The sequence below is a fragment of the Notechis scutatus genome, chromosome 1, assembly GCF_049901735.1.
Source record: "Notechis scutatus isolate UNSWTSFEM ecotype Mainland chromosome 1, rNotScu1.2, whole genome shotgun sequence".
In the NCBI taxonomy this organism is placed as follows: domain Eukaryota; kingdom Metazoa; phylum Chordata; class Lepidosauria; order Squamata; family Elapidae; genus Notechis; species Notechis scutatus.
Genome location: NC_142009.1, coordinates 46582961 through 46605253, shown reverse-complemented (window position 1 = coordinate 46605253; position 22293 = coordinate 46582961). Strand labels below are relative to the sequence as shown.

At 37.8% G+C, this 22293-nt stretch overlaps 1 long non-coding RNA gene across 1 annotated transcript; it reads left to right on the top strand.

Annotated features, from left to right (window-relative positions):
* The first annotated feature begins 8075 nt into the window (after positions 1-8075).
* On the top strand, positions 8076-19664 carry LOC148132781 (uncharacterized). The gene is made up of 3 exons (XR_015749204.1): positions 8076-8180; positions 18616-18741; positions 19368-19664. It is a non-coding gene; the product is annotated as an uncharacterized LOC148132781 (long non-coding RNA).
* The last annotated feature ends 2629 nt before the right edge of the window (positions 19665-22293 follow it).

The window sequence follows — 22293 nt, the reverse complement described above, 5'->3', positions numbered from 1 at the left end:
GGATAGCGCTCATGGCATTACTTCAACATGGGAGCAGAAGTCCTCGACTTATGACCACAATTGAGCCCAGAATTTATGTTGCTAAGTGAGAAATTTGTTAAGTAAGTTTTGCTTCATTTTACAACTTTTCTTGCCACATTTGTTAAGTGAATCACTGCAATTGTTAAATTAGTAACGCGGTTGTTAAATGAATCTGGCTTCCCCATTGACTTTGCTGGTCAGGTCGCAAAAGGAATCACATAACCCTGGGACACTGCAACCGCCATAAATATGAACCAATTGTCAAGCATCTGAATGTAAATCACATGACCATGGAGATGCTGCAAAGGTTGTAAGTGTGAAACATGGTCATAAGTTACCTTTTCCAGTGCCGTTGTAACTTCAAACCATCACTAAATGAACTGTTGTATGTCAAGGACTACCTGTATAAGTTTTGCTTCTTTTGTCCTTGGCATTTTGCTAATTTTTGAATATTTTAAAACATCCACAGCACATCCTCAAATTTTCTTTAAAAAGAATAGATGAAATAAAATGGTAAAAACAACTGCAGAAGAAGTTAGAGTGGTATCTTCTGTCTTTTCTCCCCTCCTAAAAATAATATCTTTTCCCAGGGGAAAGGGGTATTAATTTTGATATCTGAGCAGAAATGAACTACAGGGTATTTACAGAGTGGTGGTTAATGTTTATCTGACAAATAAGTACACAAACAAGTACACTACTATTACTGTTAATCTTCTCATCACTCCTTATCACCCATCTCCTCCCACTTGTGATTGTAGGACTGAAACTTTGTTGCTTGTATCCTTACAATTTATATTGACTGTTTCCTAGTATGATTTGATTGTTGATTGTATCCTAGGGCTATCATTGTGTTGTACTTTATGATTCTTGATTCTTAATGAATGTACCTTTTCTTTATGTATACTGAGAGTATTTACACCAAGACAAATTCCTTGTGTGTCCAATCACACTTGTCTAATAAATAATTCTATTCTATTCTATTCTAATAAGGTGAGAGGAAAGTTCTCCTTTGTTCTATTGAATGCACAGAGTAAAAATACACGACTGAATTCACGGAATTAACTGGCCTGCTTTATTTATTAATCACTGATACAGAAAGTGATTTACCCATTTTCCTTATGCTATTATACATTAATAATTCATCAAAGCAAGTGGTGGCTTCTGAAGAGTAAAATCCTGTTTTTGCCTTAAATGTTGTGACTGTGTTCCAACATGGCAATTATTTGAATTTATATTGTCTGCTTTCTACAATGTGGACAATAGATGGCGGTGTGATCACATGGATGGATAGGAAATTCACCCTCCTCCTCCCTTCAAAACAAGGAGAAAACAGTTCCAAAGTTTCTAAAAATAATACAGGCTGCTTGCCAAGCATTTACAATGTTTGTTCCTCAGAGCAAAAAACAATAGGCCTGCGTTCCAGTGGTTAGAGGAAAAAAAAACAGCAATAATTGGAGGGACCACAGGGATTGTATATGCCTGCATGCTTGTGTGTGAAAGAGAGAGAAAAAAATTCTCTAGAACCAATGTTTTAAAAATGAACTGTTAGAATTGAACAAGATTGGCAGCTTTATAATTTTGAATGGTATTTGTTTTGTTTCTGCATGTATTTAGCATTATTCAATGAGTACAAATAAATCCAGATTGAAAATGAAGTGAAATGAAAATCCTTTTGTCTGCAATTAAATGTTTAAAAAGTAAGATAACGAAACTTTTCTGAGCATTATGATGTAAAAGATATGCTTTTGTTGACCATATTTTCCACCAGTACCTTGTAAAGGAGATTTAAATGAAACAATATTATTTTACATAGAGGGATGCACACAGTGGGGTACCTCAAGGTTCTATCTTGGACCCAGTGTTCCTCAACAGCCTCATAAATGATGAGGGGTTAGAAGGGGAACTCATCAAATTTGCAGGTGATACCAAGCTGAGGGAATAGCTAAGATAGACTTAAGATTCAGAAGGATCTTGATAGATTTGAGCATTGATCCCTATCCAACAAGATGCAGTTCTGTCCTGAAAAAAGTGAGGTCCTGCACTTGGGCAGGAAAAACCAAATGCATAGCTACAGAATAGGTGGTACTCGCTCAACAGCAGTAAATGAGAGAGATCTAGGTGTCCTAGTGGACCGCCACTTTAATCAGAGCCAGCAATATGCTTCAGCTGCCAAAAAAGCCAATGCAAAATCTGATATCCAGAGGGAGAACACCAAGAAGTGACAATACCACTTTATACTATACTAAGTGAGGCCACATTTGGAATACTGCATGCAGTTCTGGTTATCACAGTACAAAAAAGATGCTGACACCCTACCAAGTGCAGAGTGGACCAACAAAGATGATAAGGGGACTGGAGGCTAAATGATATGATGAACAGTTGAGGGAGCTAGATATGACTCTGGCCTATTGAAGAGAAGGATTAGGAGGGATAACTGTCTTCCAGTATTTGAGGGGCTGTCACAGAGAAGAGAGGCTTGACTTATTCTCCAGAGTACCTGAGGGCAGGACAAGAAGTAATAGGTGGAAGCTTGTTAAAGAGAGGTTCAACCTAAAAGTAAGGAGAAATTTCCTGACAGAACAATTAATCAATGGAATAGCTGGCCTCCCAGGGTTCTGAATTGTCCCATCACTGGGGTTTTTCAAAAAATATACTGGACAACCATTTGGCCAAGATGGTCTCCTTTCTTGAGCAGGAGATTGGACTAGAAGACCTCTGAAGTTCCTTCCAGCCCTATGATTCTATATTTTTAGTAATGATCAAGAGCCAAAGAACAACCTCTAACTTTTAAAAATATTTCATGTCAGGTTTGGCTCATAACCATTGTGGATTCTTATTATTTGCTTACATTGCAGTTTTTTGTCCTATTAGAATGAATACAAAACAGATCTTTACATGGATAAAATGTACTGGATTGCAAATTGCTGATGGAGTGGCATAAAAAACTGCTTGCAATTATGTGTTGAACATATGTGCAATTATATGCATACCGCTTTGTTGAATGTACCTACTTTTCTATTGTTCTTTTTGCACCCTGGATTTGGATGTGTTTTACAAATTATATCTTATTCATCGCCACCACAAACCCTTGTTCTCTTCAGCATAATGATGTCCTTTGTGGAAAACAAATTATACTGTGTACAGTATTCACTGGAACTTCCTTCCAAGTTATAGAAAAAGATAGGATGGGCTTGTTCACAATCTTTCTGGAACCAAAAACCCCTAGTATCTTTCACAAACAAATCCTATTACTCCAAATGCTATGAAGACCAATTCATAAACGCATAAGGTGTACATAAATGCACCAGTATGCCTACCACCCCTGTCTTACTATCCCCATTTATCTGTATTTACTTCCTTTGTTCATGTTTATGTTCATACCTATACTTGTTATATTGTACATGCTTGACAAATAAATAAATAAATAAATTCATTTCTCCCCCCTCCTTTAAAAAAATAGAACTATAAATCACTCCTCAGGTTTCCAAAAAAATTTTAAGAGCCGTAACCATCAGAGGAGAACACTGTAATTCCCCTTAGTCAAGTTTTTGGTGACCAATTGTTCATGATTAATTTTCCCATGTTCTTCTTTTGTTGTACTTGTATTTTGGTATGTGACCGCAAATAAAGTATTATTATTAGAACTATAAATGTAAAATAATAGTTTTTCAAATGCCTGCTTTCATGCAGCTCTATATTCAATTATATTTTAATATGATTGGGCAAAATGCCAGTTATCTTGCAAAAGATTCTACTATGGTTAATTTTCAAACATGAACAATACCAAATGTTATTATTTTTATTACTACTATCCCTTTCAAAGCATTAGGGCATTAGGGCACAAAACAAGTTTTCCAAACCACAGTAAACCGTACCCAACCTAAAAGCAATAAAATATAAAAGGATAAACTAAAAAGTTATACAGAGTAATTAATACATGATTGAAGCTTTATGTGTAAAGTTGTTTTTCCCAAAGTCATCAAGTTGAACTGGGGTTAGACAAGAAAGACTTAGAGGGTCATCTTAGATTGTATTACTTTAACTGATTTGGTAAAAAGCAAGTTGGCTTCAGAAAAATCAGTAACAAGATTAACATGAGAAGATGAAGAACAATAAGCTCTTGGGTGAAGTAGTTTGGATTAATTTTTTTCCTTTGAAGAAAGCTACGCCCCTTGTTTTCCATGCAGAGCCAAACCCTCATGGGGTTTAGTGTGGTGGATAAATTCTCTTGAGTAAGGCCCAGATTACAGGTCACAGTTTGGAGGTAATACAGCAACTTGTTGAAGCTAAATGGGTGGGTTGGGAAACATTCCACAAACACTATTCTGTCTTGAGAGTGTTGTATATATTAATAGTGTTCCCAGTCTAACTATCTACTTAGAAGAAATCCTAACAACCTTAGAAGAACCTTGGGTTTGTTGAACCTTTGATATAGGATCCCAAACATCCCAATGAAGAGGTAGTATGCTAAGAGACCACTGATTAAGTGTTCAGAAGAATCCTCCAAAAAAGCAATCCCAATAAGACTCTTATTTACCAGAGTTACTCAAAAACCACTATCCCTTTTAAGGACATATTTTAAAGGGGGAAAGTGTGTTGTGTATATATTGTATAGTACTAGCATTACAATTGTTTGTAATTTGTTTTCATTGGGGTCTAGAAATGGGAAATTGAACCTTTTCCTTATGTGTTCTGCTTCTCATGAAAATACCTTGCCTTTACCATGCTCTATGGAGGGAGCTGTCTATCAATGAAACTACCCCTCCCAAATAAAATACCAGTGAACCCCTTCCCTATACACCTTGCTTTAATCCTGATTACTACTTTCTGAAGCTGTGAAAAAAGTGAAACCCTACCACAGTGACATAAATCCATAGATTTAATTTCACATGCAATTTGGTCTCACGTGCAACTAAGAATGATTACATGAACAACTAGATATGAAAATATGAAAAAAGTCTGTCCTGACTTAGTAAGGGTTACTCAAAAAATAAATGTTGATAGGGTTTTAATCTTATACAGTGGGTTTAACAGAAAGCAAGTTACATCTGCAACAACTTCCACATGGCTTTCTGAGAAAAAGCACAGTAGATCTCCAACCTCAATATACTTAAGCACTTTAGGTAAACTGAATTTTAAAAAATGTGTCACAAAACGCTTCACCCAGCTTTATAACATCAAATCCAAGGTGGTATTCAGCAGGTTCTGACCAGTTCTGGGGAACCGGTAGCAGAAATTTTGAGTAGTTTGGAGAACCTGAGAATACTACCGTTGACTGGAGATTTTACAGTACCCTTCCCCTGCCACACCCACCAAGCCATGCCCACAGAACCGGTAGTAAAAAAATTTGAATCCTACCACTGATCAAATCCTAATCTGGATTCTTTCTTGCTTGGAACATTTTCTTCAAGAAACCAATTCAGAGCCAAAGCTGGCCTAGAATTTATACAGACCAAATTTAAAGCTTAATTTAGTATAGGTGAGCTAACTCTGTGTTCCATCTCCAGCATTTCCCTAAAATATAGCTGTTCCAGAAAGAAAACTGGCTGCAAACTTTGGGGAACAGTGATTACATTTGAAAAAGATCTCTGTGTTGAAAGGTAGGTTGAAGTTGTGGGTTAATATAATTCCATATTCTCTTTCCCTCCCAACACAGGAGAGTTAGCATGGCCAAAGAAGGGGCCTGTCTATTCTCTGACCACCATATGCATCAGAAGAGAAGAAATCTGTTAGCTGATTGCATATCTGAGCAGAGATGATCTCACTTTATTTAAAATTTAAGTGAGCCACCCATTTATTTAAAAATAACGTGAGAAGGACGTCTGTCTATCCACAATCCATCCATCCATCTTTCTGTTAGCAATCCACAATACAAGCTCTACTGTACTCTGGAGAGTAATGTGCAAATAGTTCTGATTTATTGTGTTCAGCATTCACTGATAGCTCTTGCTGGGAACAGAGAAATGCTGAACATGGTAATATATCACTTTTCCTTTGCAAGATGGAAGATATACAATAATGATAAGGATTACCAATAGCCATACTTGTCTAACTGTAGTGAGACTGGCTTTTTCCACCTCTTCAGAGGTGTTGGAATAGAATCCCGTAACTTCCTGCTGTATGACCAGGATGCATGGGAAATAACAGAGTTGCAATCTACAATCTCAAATCTCATAAGGACCCAATTAGGGAAACAGGAGGTTAATTGTTTAAAAAGGGGGGTTGGAAATCTGGTTTCATCTATAAAGAGGCAGTAGATGGCAATATTGCACTCTGCACTATTTCCTGTGGCTAAACCAAGCCCCTTGTTTAACTCTTTCATTACTGTCTAAATAGCAGCAATCCGCAGCTAAACCAAAATAACCCAAACTTTATTGAAAAATGTTTTGCAAAGCAGATTTTTACAGATTATGCTAATTGTATCTTTTGGAGCTTGGGGAAAACTCCCCAGTTGTCAACTTGGAAATTCATCATTTGAGTCTTAAAAAGCAAAACTGGAATTAGTCATACAGTTTAATTGAAAACAAAGTTTGCACATGAAAAGTCTGAAAAATTGCTTGGAGCACAGGAAACTATGGCAGATAGCAGATTTAGATAGAGTACTCTCATCTGTAAAGTGTTAATGTTCCTCCTAGTGCCGCTCCCCTTTTCCAACTTTCTCATAGATGTGAATATTCAAAATTAAGATCATATGTGAAAGAGTGCAAGTCACTTCCTCTGCTGAATATTGTGGAAGTTAGCAGCTTCATTACTAACCATCTTTGTATTTCCAACAGTTTTTCTTAACCTTAGCAACTTTACGATGTGTGGACTTCAACTCCCAGAATGCCCAGGTAGCAAGCCCATTGTCCTAGAATGCTTAGACCCCTTTTAGGCTCAATGTGTCAAAAATTTTGAAAATGTCTAACTTGATACTCATTCTCTCTCTCTCTCCCTCCCTACCTCTCTCTCTCCCCCACAACACCCAGAGACAAACTAAAGAGAAAACAAAACCATCCCCTTCCCTTCCCCACCATTTAGGCCATCCTGAACAACAACACTCAACAGCAGAACCTATGCTGAACCTTGACTTCAGCCCTAGCACCACTGCTGCCACTTAAAAAAGGGTGCCTTGTGCTGTCCCCTGGGATCTGCCACATGCCACATATCTTTAGGCAATGTTCTTTTTCTGTTGACAGATTCCTGCTCTGGGCCGCATGAGTCTTCATTCTTGAAGTTGGTTCACATAATGTTCTTCCGTGGTCTCTTCAGCCTCCAAAAATAGTGCAAAACTATGCCTTGTTCTTGCACAATTTTTGGAGGTGCAGAGACCATGCAACTTCCACAGAACCTGGAGGCCATGTGAGAACACAACCTATTCTTGCATCATGTGAGAACAGTGTGCACATTTAAGAATAGTTGTTGAGTATTGGCAAACAGTGGCATATGACCCAAAACATTGTGTGGTGTCATCTTTGGCACATGTGCCATAAGTGCTCCATCATTAGTTTAGAGTCAGTTTATGGAAAATGTTTGAGTAAAGAAGATAAAAGAATTGCAAACCACTGTTTGTCTAGAAGTAGCATCATATGTTGCACAAAAAGCAACATGTTGTTTATAGTTTCAGCAGAGTCACAAATTAAATATAGGTATAAGAGGCAAAAGCTAAATATTTGAAACAGCTGCCCCTCCCTTTAAAAGTAACTCTTGGTATGCAGAAAAATGAAGAAAGGGAAAAAAAGTTCAGTCTTATATTTTTCCTGACAATGAAATTTTGCATTCCCATCAGATAAATGTAGCTATTGCTGAAGGACCAGGCAGCACAACTGCAAGTGAAGTATAATATTAAAAGAAATGTAAATATTTTCAACTGGGCGTGAGGGAGGGCAGTGGAGTAAAGGAACTGGCAAAGTGGAGTTCTGCTTGGCAGGAATGGACTTGACAACCTAAATGTCCCTTCCAATGCCACAATTCTATGATTATAAGCATAGAGGGAGAATTCCATGCCAGGATCTCCTGCCATGGTCTGACATGGCCAGTCTGAGAGTTTTGCCTGAGGCAAAGTGCAAGATAGTGTTGCATGTGGAAGTTGGCTGAGCTATGCTACTACTGAGGCTTTTGAGGGGATCCAGATCAGGTTCTATGTCTTTTATTAATCTGCTCTTCAACAGAAGGAATGGGTGGGTGGAAAGCCGGCACTCCCACCTGAAGTAATCCCCTCCCACCTGAAGGGCTGATTCTGGGTCCTTCCTGAAGAAGGATTTTCCTTAGGACCATATTATATATCTGCTGCAGATATAATGATCATTAGCACCTCATAGTCTATACCAGGGATTTATTTATTTATTTATCTATTTATTTTATTTGTCAAGTGATTATAAGATAACAGGTATAAGTATAAACATAGTTATGAATGCATGAAATGGATACATATAAGAAAAATAAAAAGAAACAATAGGACAGGGACGGTAGGCACGATGGTACGCTTATGCACGCCCCCTACAGACCTCTTAGGAAAGGGGTGAGGTCAATAGGTAAAAGTTTTTGGGGTTTGGGGAAGAAACCACAGAGTCAGGTAGAGTATTCCAGACTTTGACCACTCTGTTGCTGAAGTCCTATTTACTGCAATCAAGTTTGGTGCGGTTTACCTTGAGTTTGTATCTATTGTGTGCTCTTGTATTGTTATGGTTGAAGCTGAAGTATTCATTGACAGGATGGGCAATTAATTTTCCCAAGGGGGCACATGAGAACCTGGGACTGTTGTGGAGAGCAGAACCAATAGACTGAACATAATCTGCTTACCAGTGCCCATGTGTTGAGGGAGGGGTTCTTTCTCTCACTAACCAACTAAAGGAGCACACTTCTTCTCCCGCCCCCTGTAGCACACGTATTTACATTTTATTTTCTAACTTCCAATTTACCTCATGTGGGTTAGACAGGGAGAGCCAAAGGACCAGATGTGGTCTAGGAGCCTGGTTTACTCTATACATTAAAAAAAAATTCTGCATGTTACATACATACACATTTGGTATGACCACCAATTGTAAAACAATCAGGCAGCTTTATAGAATTAGGCAAAATTTACTTTGTTATTTATTTATTTGGATTTATAGCACCTCCACCCCGCACACCTTTTGATTGCCCAATCCATCTTTTTAGGATGAGGTGTGTTTTGTATCTAAATAAACAGCTAAACAAAGCAAGCTACAGATGCAGATGTTAAAGATATAAGGAAGGAAAAGAAAGCATGGTGATTAAGGGCAGGGCACAGCTGCTCAAAGCTCTGCGCTGGCAGAGAGCCAAGGCATTATTGTGGTAAATCTAATGGAGAGACCTACTGCTAAACTCAGAGAGCTGGTATGGCTCTTAAAAAAGTTCTTCTCAGTCCCAGCAAGCAACACAGGAAAGAGAACAAACAGATGGAAAGTAGTATCTACTGGAAGGATAAAATTATGACATAAGAAGGGGCAAAGGAGAAACATCATTTTAACTTTGCTATCAGTAGTTTGCCATTAGCATATCCCACATAAATGCTACAGCCTCAGGGGCATTGGGAATTTTGAGATGACAGGTTTTCTTAAAATTCAAGATGGCTGCTGCTATCATCTTCTTACTCCCTCTACTCCCTCTACTCTAACTACCAATTCCTTTCATTTACTTAGAACAGGGTTGTCAAACTCCTGGCTCATGGGCCAGATGCATCATGTGCTGGCCACACTCACACCCAGATTAGAGAAGGGGAAAAAAGTCCCAATACATCACGTGATGCCACCATGACGACGTGAGCTTGACACCCCTGACTTAGAACATTTACATGACAATTCCCACTAGGAACCTTAAGCTGTTTTACCAAAAAATCAAAATGAAAAAGCTCTAAGTTCAAACAAGCAGATGTAACACATACATTAAAATATTATCTAAAATGTCCATGTAAAATTTAACAATACAACAGAGAATTAAGTTCACAATCAAGAAATGTAAAATATCACAGCTGTGTAAAAAGCAATTCCTTATTTAAAAGCCTAGAAAAATAACCATATCTTTTCTGAAACTGGAAAGATGGTAAAGATGGTGCCAGGCATATCTTGCTGAGAGGACACCCCAAAGTTGCGAGGTGCCACTGCAGAATATGCCTCAGAATGTACCAGTCGATATCTTAACCTTGGCAGCTTCAGCTCAGAATTCCTTAACCGGCATGCCAGTTGGGGAATTCTGGGAACTGAAGTCCACACATCTTCAAGTTACAAGGCTGAGAAATACTGCATTAAATGAATTACATTTCCTTTCACCCTACTTCTCTTGTTTTTTTAATATACATACATATATTTCTCCCTCTGTATTATAGAACTATGAATAATTATGGAAGCATCTGCCTAAGCTGCTTCTGAATATTCTTTTGTTTCCCAGGACTTAAAAATGTTCTATCCCCCTTTGCTTAAGTAATGATTCTTGAATATTTCCATCAAGATCATCTTTCTTATTCTCTAAAATATTCATCCTATCCTGCTTAATAATACTATTGTGAAAATAAAATCAAGATAATGCTGTTCTAATTATGAAGGGTTAAAACATGAGCTACAAATGTAAGAATATTTATTGTGTGCATGCCATGTATGATGGCTGACATTCAACTGGAACAAAGCTTTTGTTTGATCAGTTTTTATCTGCAAGCTGCCCATTGAGTTTTGGAAGGCCTCAGATGGTAGACACATAGTTACCTGTCCCCCAGAACACTCAAAATCACAGGAAAAAAAAAATGCTGACTGCCATTTTTATAGTTATCCTGCAGTCAAGCATAGGTTTGAACAATTGGTGTCTTTTGGCATTGCCAGAGCAAATGGTGGCTCAGTTAGTCACAGATCACTAGGCAAAAAAAGAACGCTTCTAACATTGCTTTTAAAAGGAGCTCAAACTTTAGCAGGCAAGCAAACAAAAACACTGAAAAATAATTTCAGTTCAACTTCATATCACCAAAATTAAGGAATCCATCCCAGAACAATTTTTTAAAAGGTTGCACCATAGTTATGACATGATGGTTGCTATCCAAAGAATGTGTGCAGAAATTCCATTGATTTTAATCAGACTGATATCTGCTTTATCTTCTCTGAATTAAGCCTGAAGCCCATTTTGGTTCCCATATCTAAAGTTATATCTCATGGTCCAGATGAGAATAGCACTTTATATAAGTGTCAATGGGCCATATAAAATCTAACATTAAAAAAAGAAGCTGGATGATTCAAGAGGATGCAAGGAAAAGCAAAGCTTTTTTTGTTTCAACTGATTCACACCCTGTCCAGGTAGACTAGAGTTGAATTGACATGTGTTTATATCAATTCAACATAATCTCAGTCAATGTTGACCAACTTCTGCTGTTGAGATAGCAACTGACCATGGAAACTTGGGTTTAGATCTGAATTTCACTACAAGAATAATACAAGTAATTCTCTCATGAATACACATACATCATAACAATATAACTTGTCAGAAAACAATTGTTACTTTATGAAGGCTACACTCATCCATAAAAATAAATCAATGGGATTTTCATTCATTCATTCATTCATTCATTCATTCATTCATTCATTCATTCATTCATGTGAATAAGTTTTGGTTGCAACCAAAGCAGTGGTGGGATTAATTTTTTTTTATTACCGGTTCTGTGGGCGTGGCTTAATGGGCATGGCCATGTGGCATGGGTGTGCTTGGCATTTTTTTCTTTTTGCTTTTTTACAGCCACTACCCTGCCTGCTTTTGGGCCTTCTGGGCCTCAGAGGAGCTGTCAGGTTGTGCTCCCTTCAAAATCCAAGAAAGAAATACTCAGACTCCATGGTTTAGAGCAAAGTTATCCTTTTACTGGAAATCAAAGTGGAAGCTACAGATTTAATTCTGAATCTGAGAAATTGGCGCACAAATCACATATACAAAGGAATGGAATTGTTCCCACCCCCCAAAGTCCAAATGACTCTTCCAATTAAAAGTTCTGAATATGATCATCTTCAGGTGGTGATGAGGCCTCTGTCCGTTGACCTTGACATATTTTGATAAAACTTCGCAGCTGCGCAAAAGGGGATAGAAGCTAGCCAAGAAATGGAAAGTTAAAGACAAGAATTCATATACCCCCTCCCCTTGCTACCCACAGCAAAGGAATACAAAACACCTCCAGCTTTCTTCCCCTCCAAGTTCCCCCCTCCCCCCGTTGCTAATGACAGCCGAAAGAAATAGTATAGCATAGCAGCAGAGAAGATGCAATAGTTAGGATGCAGAAGGTATAAGATGTGGAACATATCTTGAGGCTGACAGGAACCTCCAGGGGGGCGCTTTTGCTCCCATAAGGCTCCTCTGAGGCTCAGAAAGAAAAGAAAAAAGAACATGGGAAGGGCACGCAGCACCCCTCCACACTCTGTTTTGGAAGCTTCCTGGCCTCAGAAGAGCGGGGGGCGTTTTTGTACCCATAAGGTTCCTCTGAGGCTCAGGAAGGCAAAAAATGGAGGGCTGAGACATTTTTTGCCTTCCTGGGCCTCAGCAAGGGGAATCCTGACACAGCTGATCGTATGTACAGCTGATTGTAGGGACAGAAAAGAAAGAAAGAAATACCTTAGGCGAACGTCAGGCAGGTGGGATGAGTGAGCATTGGGTAGGAGGGTGACTGGGTTGGGGGCATGGCCAGCCAGAACTTACTACCAGTTCGGCAACCCACGCCAAATCCTTGCTACCAGTTCGCCCGATCCAGTGTGAACCAGCTGAATACCACCACTGAACCAAAGGATTATATGCAACAACCAGTATGGTTTCCTCCGATCCAGATTCATAGATCAGCAAGTCTTGTCTGATATCAGAGACAAGAAAAAAAAGTTGATACTGTTGATACAAAAGTTGATGATCTGTCTTTACATGTGCCACATATTGTTAAGATGTTTCATAAGTACCTCATAAAATGACCTTATAGAATCATAAAATAAATATTCAGCTTAGGGTCCTACTTTCCCATGCTTTCTGCATATTCTGTGATGCCTACTGAGTTTTCGTTGTTCAGCCTTCTTAGACATCAAAAATCATGTTCTGATTCTGAATTTCCCATTGTGCTTGGTTGACACAGTAGAATCAGAAAGCTGAATTATATTCTTAACAAAGTTGTCATTTTGCAAGCAGCAGATAGTTATACTGTCATTTGCTGTTTTATTAGTCTTATCATGTCAAACTGCTATTTTTGTCTACCCCAATCCTATTCTTATTCTGTGAAAATCTTTGATTGTCTATCCCAAGGCTTCTGAAATGTTCGCCATTTTGATGGCATGTTCCTCATGTTTTTTTTACAAAGTATCTGTAGGGGAAGAGCAAGCAGAACCAGTGAATGGAGTTAAGCGCATCATCAGTTTACAGTCTTAATGTTCCCACAAATGATCCAAATCCAACCCTTCTTGAATTCCATTGACCCTTATCTGACATCAATTTAGTACTCAACTTTAGTGGACTACTTTTTTGTTTATAGGCTTGAAGCAATAAATCTTTTGAGCTGTAATTTAATGTATGGTTCTGATCCTTTGCATCTGACATTAATCTAGAGTTGACTAGATTAATTAGATTAAATTAAGCAGTTCTCATGACATGAAGGTGAAAAACCATCAGGCTATCCTTCCCTTTGGAAGACCTGCTAGACAGCTGAAAACTAGGAAAGAAGGTAACTTTCTACCAATTGGGAAACAGTCTGCCCACAAATTCCACAGCACTACAGTATAATGATTCAAAATAGCTTCTAGCACAGTACTCCAGAACTGGTAATAAATGGACTTACTTGCCAAATGCAAACAATGGGTGAAACCAAATGTGTACAGACCTGATTCTGGAGTGATAAGCCTTTATGGAAGTGCACTCCATTTTAAGATGGAAGTTTTGTAATCAGGCCATATGGTTTGACAGTTTCCACAGAACTGCTAGGATGAAGAAATAATGGTTAAAGCAAGCTAAAAGCAAACCAGATGCCTTTTATGGTACTTATTAAAAAAATTAATTTTTTTTAAAGTAGTTTAAAAGAGAATGTTAAAGTTTTGATCAAATCATACTACTGAAGCAAAGCAGAAAAATGAATCAAGTGGCCTTTCAAGGTGCTTCACTGATTTGGTGGCTTTTCTTATTGCCTTAAGCACTGTTAGAGATGATATACATGTTTGTGATTTCATTTCCATATTTAAAGAGCACTGAGTGGAATTATGTGGTGATGATGAACTGTTGACCTTGTCATGAATAACTGATGAATGAATTCTATCGCTTCATTAAACTCCCTAATTGTCATAGAGTTTGGGATGGCAAGTCTAATGTTATTTTGAGTTTAATTTACTCATTCAACTCAGTTTAACTGATCCGCCCCAAACTTTGCACTTTCTGCTGCTAATGTAGTATGGTATTTCTGTCTTGGTCTTGCCAATGTTTCTGGGACTTCAACTCAGCTTCCAGCACTCTGAATATAGCTTCAGGGTGATCCAGCATGAAGTTAAAGCTTATTTCTAAACTTTCTATTATATGGCCAGTCTCTCAACATTGAGTGAATAGGAGTGGGAGAAATATTTATAGGTACTGTTCTAAATGGTTGCTGAGTTGAAAAGCTACTACAAATGCCACAGTGAAATATACTAACAAGCCTGCCTATCTTGTTAGTATATTTCACTATGCTGGTTAGTTTCTGCTGCTTCTAATAACTGAACTTTGCTAGCAAGTTCTGACATTATGAATCCCACTAGTGATGAGCAGGTTCTTCCCAGGGGCAGCAGAATTTGCCAACCAGCTATTCCAACCTTCTTGACACTACAAAAAAGCCAGGGTTTACAGACAACAAATTTATACCATCCATAAGGACAAGCCAATAGCAATTTTTCTGAACCTTGTCCAGAAGAAGCTAACTAACTGCTAATTAGCATATCCTGCCCACATTGGTAACCCAGTGAAGCAAGTGATGAGGGCTATTTCCAGGAAACTTACTCTGTAACCACCTCTTCCCCCAAACCAAGTGACCAGAGTTGTGAACTTTAACCCCACTTTAAGGGAAAAGCCACAATGGATATTCTTCCATTGTGTCAACTATTATGCTCAGAAAAGAAAGTGGAAAGCAAAGATCCTAGTTTTTTGAATAGCTCTAAAATATTTTATTCTTAAAATGAATTAAGACATTTCTACATCGTTTCAACATAACCAAAACTTTTTTCTGGAGAATTTGGAAGGCTGCTGAACTGTCCTTTCATCTTCCTGCCATCTCTTGCTAAAATACTGTGAGAATATTTCAAAAGGTTATGATGATGGATTATCATGGTTACTATCTTCTAAAGGGCCTCTTATCCCTCCTATATTCATGGCAATTTTCAGAGAAAAACAGCAACTTAATCCTTCTCCATTATAGTCTATGGACAGATCTCTTTTTAACAGAATCTCAAATCATTTAAAATCAAACCATTTTATTTATTTATTTATTTATTTATTTGATTTGCCAATTGTTTACAAGATAATAAGTATAAATGTATACATAGTTGTGAATACATGAAATGGTTACATATAAGAAAATAAAAGAATAAGAGAAACAATAGGACAGAGACGGTAGGCACGTTGGTGCGCTTATGCACGCCCCCTACAGACCTCTTAGGAAAGGGGTGAGGTCAATAGTAGACAGTCTAAGGTTAAAGTTTTTGGGGTTTGGGGAAGAAACTACAGAGTCGGGTAGAGTATTCCAGACATTGACCACTCTATTGCTGAAGTCGTATTTCCTGCAATCAAGTTTGGTGCGGTTTACTTTGAGTTTGTATCTATTGTGTGCTCTTGTGTTGTTATGGTTGAAGCTGAAGTATTTTCCTCTCAAATTCTGAATCACAAACTTAAGACAGACCATTCACCTTTTGGCTGTCAAATCTCCAATTTGAATGACACAAGGGCCAATTTGCACAGGGCAATTTTCCATTACACTTGAACATTTTACAACTTTGATATATACTTGATATTCTGTCATTCATTTCAATGTAACTCACATTCATTCATAAACTAGGAATTGTTTGTACAATGTTTTTGCTGTTGAATGGATAATTGAATAGATTGCCCATGGATGGCTGTTTCCTGAACTCAGCAAGCCTCCATCCTGGACAGCCTGGGTTGTCTGCTTCTAAATGAGATCCTGTCTGAATTTTCAGCCACCGCCCTTCTTTTCTCGTGCTGCAGAAACTCAGCTGAAAATTGAACCCTGGATCTCTAGCACTTATTGTGTCTAACATAAGAACAGTACCCTTATTCTATGACTTCTGAACTTCAGACACCTGAATACATTTAAAAAACATTCTTAGATGAATTGTACAGATATTCCTTCAACCATATCTTGCCTCAAGCTACTCATTCAGGTTTATTAATTCACTAGTAATATCACTTTCTGCTGAGCTTACCCAGAGTATATTGAAGAGTACAGACTAAAGTTATAATAATATTAAGCAGTTGTAGCTTTGAGAAGTATGAAATTCAAAAGGTATCTTGGAACTTTCCTGTTGTGATTTAGAGGAAAAATGTTCCAGTGGTTTAAAACCTACAAAATAACAGGAAATCTCTAAAATCGTACTTTCCATTTCTGTAGTCAAAAATGCATTCCAAACCCCTGGCTATAAACATAAGGCAAAAGACTGAGTGGTCACAAAGGGCTATGTTTAACTTTGTTGAAGCAGCATTCTGAAACTGGCAAGGTTATGAACTTCTTTTGAACACAGAATTCCAATGATGGTTTTTTTTTATTTATTTTGATCAAAGCAAATTTAAAAATCCCTATTCCCTAGCTCCCTATTAAGCCTGCCTCATCCTTACTTTTTAAAAAAGTACTGCATTATTTTGAGAGCTTTGCTAATTAAAAAGAATAAAGCAGTATTCTCTTGCCCATGTTGTTATGATTTTGCCCATTTTTTATCTGAAGGGAGCTTACATTATTGTTTCGAATAATATTTCATAATACATGACACTAGATTGCATTAGATAACTTGCTAGCTTCAGGCTTTGCAGGGTTTAAGTTGGAAATGTATAGTCAGCATGGGCATTGGGCAAAGTGAGGTGAAATTCAATACATAGAATGGCTGTTACCTATTATTAGATAACAGAAATGCAAGAAGAAACCATGTGGCTGTTCTTTCTCTAGGTGTTGGATTGTTGCCTAAGAAGCTTGTAAATCAGACTTTTGTATAGTAATCATCAAATAGCTGATGGTCATCACAGTTTGGCCAGAACTTAAGGGAATAAATACAGGTATATATAGAGTATCTATCCAAAGTTAAACAGTATTTACAACCGCTTAGAAACCTCTCTTTTTAAGTAAAAAATCCTACCAGGAGGTGGGTAGGGAGCAGGTAATTTGAGCATGGCTGTTTTCACTGGATTAGAGATGGCTTTCTCAAGCTATTAGTGAAAGAGTAAATATATTTTGAAAGCTAGACAAAGTCAATGGGTGGACAGCTTGTTTTGTAAAACATATAAATCCTTGGAGTCCTCTCAACTGATTTTAGCCTGAAGTGCTGAAGAAATTACTACTTCCTGACCTCCTTAGCTCTCATGGTTCTTTCTGAAGTCCAGTGCCTGCCAGTCTGGCGCTTAAGAAGAGGCAAGCTAAGGCAAGAACTTCTCATCGCCACAAGGAGTGGAGGAGTTCCCCTCCAGGGCTTTTGCAGAACTTTGGAACAATGAAGAATCTTAAGCATTCATAGAATATTATATGTTTTCATTTAGCCTCATCTCTCCTGTTATGACTCTTAGAAGCTGCGGAAATGAATATGTGAAAGTTTACCTACTATTTCTTTCTATTTTTTAAAATTATTTTTAATAAAATCTTATATGAATTTTGGCCTTACAATCTTTCTCTCTTTAGAAATGACTTTCTTCCTCTGTTTTCTGAGCGTAAAAGAAGACTGCCACCATCCCCCCCCGCCCAAAAAATAGCAACATTTCCCAAAGGGATTCTTCTAAATTTCTTGGTAAAGAGATTCTCATCACATGTGGAAGACAGACGGTGGAGGAAAGCTGAGATACTGGAGATAGTTAACATAGATGCTAAAGAGAATGGAGTGTTTCCTAAAGCAGGTGATTTTCAACACATGTTAAGGAGTCATTTCTATCAAATAAGGAATTGTTACTCAGAAATGGTTTGACAATCATATAAACATACTTTAATTGAATCAAAGCATTTAGATAATTAGAACGTACCTTGTTATAAGACAGCAGTTTTGTTTTGCTTTCATTTTTAATAATCTCTGAGCATCAGATTCAACTGCTTTTGCTAGCATAAGATATAATTCATTTAGTTGTTTAGAATGACATTAATAAAAATAGAAGACAAAATTTATACCTTTTTGTGGAGTCCTTGATGCTCTCTGAGCTTGGTTGTGCATTGATGAAGTTATCTAGTCAAATAATGAAACATCTGCAAGTAAAAAACCAAGCTCAGAGAACATCAAGGACTCCAACATTCAACTCTCTGCTACATAAATTGTCTTCTATTTATATCTGTTTAGAGATTGATGAACATATCTGTAACAAATCTTTTGTGAATTGGCCTAATTCTATTCTGGTATTCTCCAAACATGTAAGACTACAAATGCTACCATTGCTACACAGGAAATTCACTGGTTGAACTGCTGCAAGATGTTGAGAGCTGTTCTCTAAGACATCTGGAAGACACTAGTTTGGGGGAAGGCTGACCTAATCCTTTTCCAAACAAACAGTCAAAGTGCTATTCACTAGGTAATAAGTTTTTAATTAATTTTGAATTTTCAAACACAACTCGCATGCAAATACAAATTAATTCTAGAAGAAAGCAAAGAAAAATAATCAGTTGCTCTTGACATAACTTTATATAAATATAAAAGAGTTAAGTAATTGTGCTCAAGAATGAAATTGAAGTTCAGAAGACAAAAATAGCATTTCATTTGGAAATGACACCTTACACAAGAAAGAATGTGGCACGGCCTGTTGTAAAGACAATAGAATGTTGTTCCCCTCTTATATTACTGCCAGTGAGCCTCAAAATACTTCAATCTTACTTCAAAGCACCTAATATTCAGGCTGAACTTTTCTCTTCATCAAGAACTCAAAAGAGTATGGATTCTACTGTGTGTGTGTTTTCTTTCAAAACAGCCTTGACTCTTGACCTTTTAAGGTTTGTATGTGTGAAAGAGTGTATGTTTGTTATTACCACCCTAACTGAGTGTGGCAAAGTTAAACTCCTGGCCTCTATGAGAGGCTTATAGAGGGCAAGCACTTTATATAAACACCCTGGCGACAGGACCATGTCAATGTGCTCTCAGTAAGGACTGTAATCCCTCTCAAGTTGACATGTTTTCTCCTTTCCTTTGTCTTATGAAACCCAGAGACCATGAATGGATTTGAAAAATGGATTAAAGGAAGAGGAGAGGCCACTATTCTGTTGCTGAACACCTGCCATGCATCCCAACATTTCTTGGCATATCCAGTTGCAACACTGAGGTGCAAGGACACCAGGGAAAATGTCCCTGATATTCTTCGGAGTGTTAGATAATGAGAGGATGGTCTAATTCACATATACATGAAGGAGCGCTCTATGTTTTTTTAAAAAGCTTCAGGCCCATACTTCTGTGTTTGCTATTAATATAGAATTAGATAACCAGCTTTGGATAACCATGCTCTAAGCCAGGGGTCTCCAACCTTGGCAACTTTAAGCCTGGAGGACTTCAACTCCCAGAGCTGGGGAATTCTGGGAGTTGAAGTCCTCCAGGCTTAAAGTTGCCAAGGTTGGAGACCCCTGCTCTAAGCCACTGAAATCAGAGCTGTACAATATAATTTGAACTAATAATCAAATGCCAGTTAAAGTTAATTGATTGATTACAGGTAGTCCTCAACTTATGACCACAATTGAGTCCAGAATTTATGTTGCTAAGTGAAAAATTCATTAAGTGGAGTTTTGCTCCATTTTACAACTTTTCTTGTCACATTTGTTAAGTGAATCACTACAGTTGTTAAATTAGTCACATGGTTGTTAAGCGAATCTGGCTTCCCCATTAACTTTGCTTGTCAGAAGGTTGCAAAAGGTGATCACATGACCTTGGCACGCTGCAACCGTCATAAGTATGAACCAGTTGTCATGTATCTGAATGTAAATCATGTGACCACGGAGATGATGCAACAGTCATAAGTGTGAACAATGGTCATAAGTCACTTTTTTGAGTGCAGTTGTAACTCCAAATGGTCACTAAGTGAACTGTTATAAATTGAGGACTACCTGTATTATGGGTTACAAGATGCAGTGAAATTCAAGCATTATAGGAATTTTAGGGGTATTCTTGCATCCAATTCACATTCCAAAAGGTCTGGCTTCTGTCATGTGTTTGCAGCTGCCATCTTGATTTATTTTTTTTATTTACACTCATGTTTTGCTCGCAAATACTCTGAGTCATCAAAGGAATGAAGTGGAGGAAGAATATTCTATTTCACAGTTCCTGAAACTGATCTGCTGCATGGCGTCATGAAGCTTCCTTCACAGTGGTCAGGCAGGGAAGGTTCAAAATTAGTTGGTGACTGGATTGAGATTTATAGCCGGATGGGATTTCTGTTTTTAAACTGGGATAGAAACCTGTCACAAAATCATGGGGATGCTCAAGTATCATTGTGTTGCATATCCTGCTTTGCTAATAAAACTGTGTTTCTTTGCCCATTAATTTGGCTTTTGTCTTTTTTTCCTGGGGATAGGGAGTTGGGGAATGCCAGGAACCAAGTGTTCTTAGGGGACACACATCTCGCTGCTGATCCATTCACGACAGCCTTTTTTAAAATGCCACTTTGTAAACACTGGGGCCAAAGGCCATGAAATATGAGAGGGCTGACATTTCTATGCAAACCCCAGATGTTTGCAGGACAAGCCCAGTTACCCCATAGCATTGCAAACAACAACTGCCTTCTAGCTGCAGTCACTTAGCATCGGCAGTTGGAAGGAAACACATCATTTCTATTAAGGCCAGGCTGAATAGAATCAGCAAATCTATTGATAAATTGTAGTGTTGCAGTTTTATTCTGGCACTTTCCTTTGCATTTTTTTTTCAGTTTAATGGGATTTTTAGGTCAGAAACAGGGTTCCTCCTGCTGCTTTTGGAGACATCTGTGTTTTCAGTGTCAGATTGCATTCCTTTAGTTTCTGGCCAGCATGTTTCTTATATATATTAGACTAGAGTAATTTGTCCTTTGTTTCATAAACAAGAAATGGAGAGAAAAGGAAGCTTTTACTTTATATTGTAAACATTTAGAAAGAAAGTGCCTCTAATATTCCCAATAAGATATGACCTCATATGGATTTAGAAGGGAGCTGAACTTCATTTCTTTGTTTTGACTTGACTTTAAAATAATCTCGGGTTGCTTTTCCAAATGACTTTTTTATTGATTCCATCAACTTAGCCATTTTGCTTATTCTTAGAGTTATTCATTCTCTGTTCCAGGCTCTGCTGTGCTTTGTAAAAAACCAAAGATATGCATGACCTTATCTAGAAAGACAAGCTTAAGTGGAGGCAGATGTGACCTTAGTTTCCCCAAACAGTGCTGTAGAAAGCCACACATAAACTGAGCATACCAGTATGCATGAAAAATCAGACAAACCTTTTCAATTTGCAGTACCAGGAGTCTGGGGTGGTAGTGGGGGGCATTTTTTGAATTTTGAAATGATACTGTGGGTCTTCTCTCAATCAGAGATATAGTCAAAGAAAAAAACCTACTTCTCAAAAGACAGACTGATGAAGTTGATTGCTTTCTGCGGGCTTCAGGAAACACTCCACCACTCCAGCTTATAGTTATCTGTTGTTGTTTTTCTGAATAGTTAATAATAGCAGCCATGGTGGCACCGTGGTTAGAAGGCAATATTGCAGGCTAACTCTGCCCAAACGCCAGTAGTTTGATTCTGACCAACTCAAGGTTGACTCAGGCTTCTGTCCTTCTCAGATTGATAAAATAAGGACCCAGGTTATTGGGGGCAGTATGCTGGCACTGTAAATTACTCAAAGAGTGCTATAAAACTATGAAGTGGTATATAAATCTAAGTGCTATTGCTAATATAATTGAATATAAATGGAGTAGTCTATATTGACTACTTTTTTTTTTTGACCTTGCTCAAGGGGCATTATTTTCCATAAGAAAAAAAATGTGAAATGCATTCTTCATCCCATTCTTATTTAAAGGAATCAGGTGGGAAGGAAGCACAGTCAATATTCCTTTCTCTAAGCATTCCTAACTTTAGCTGGATGGAACACCAAGAAAAAAACACTGCCTTAGCAATAA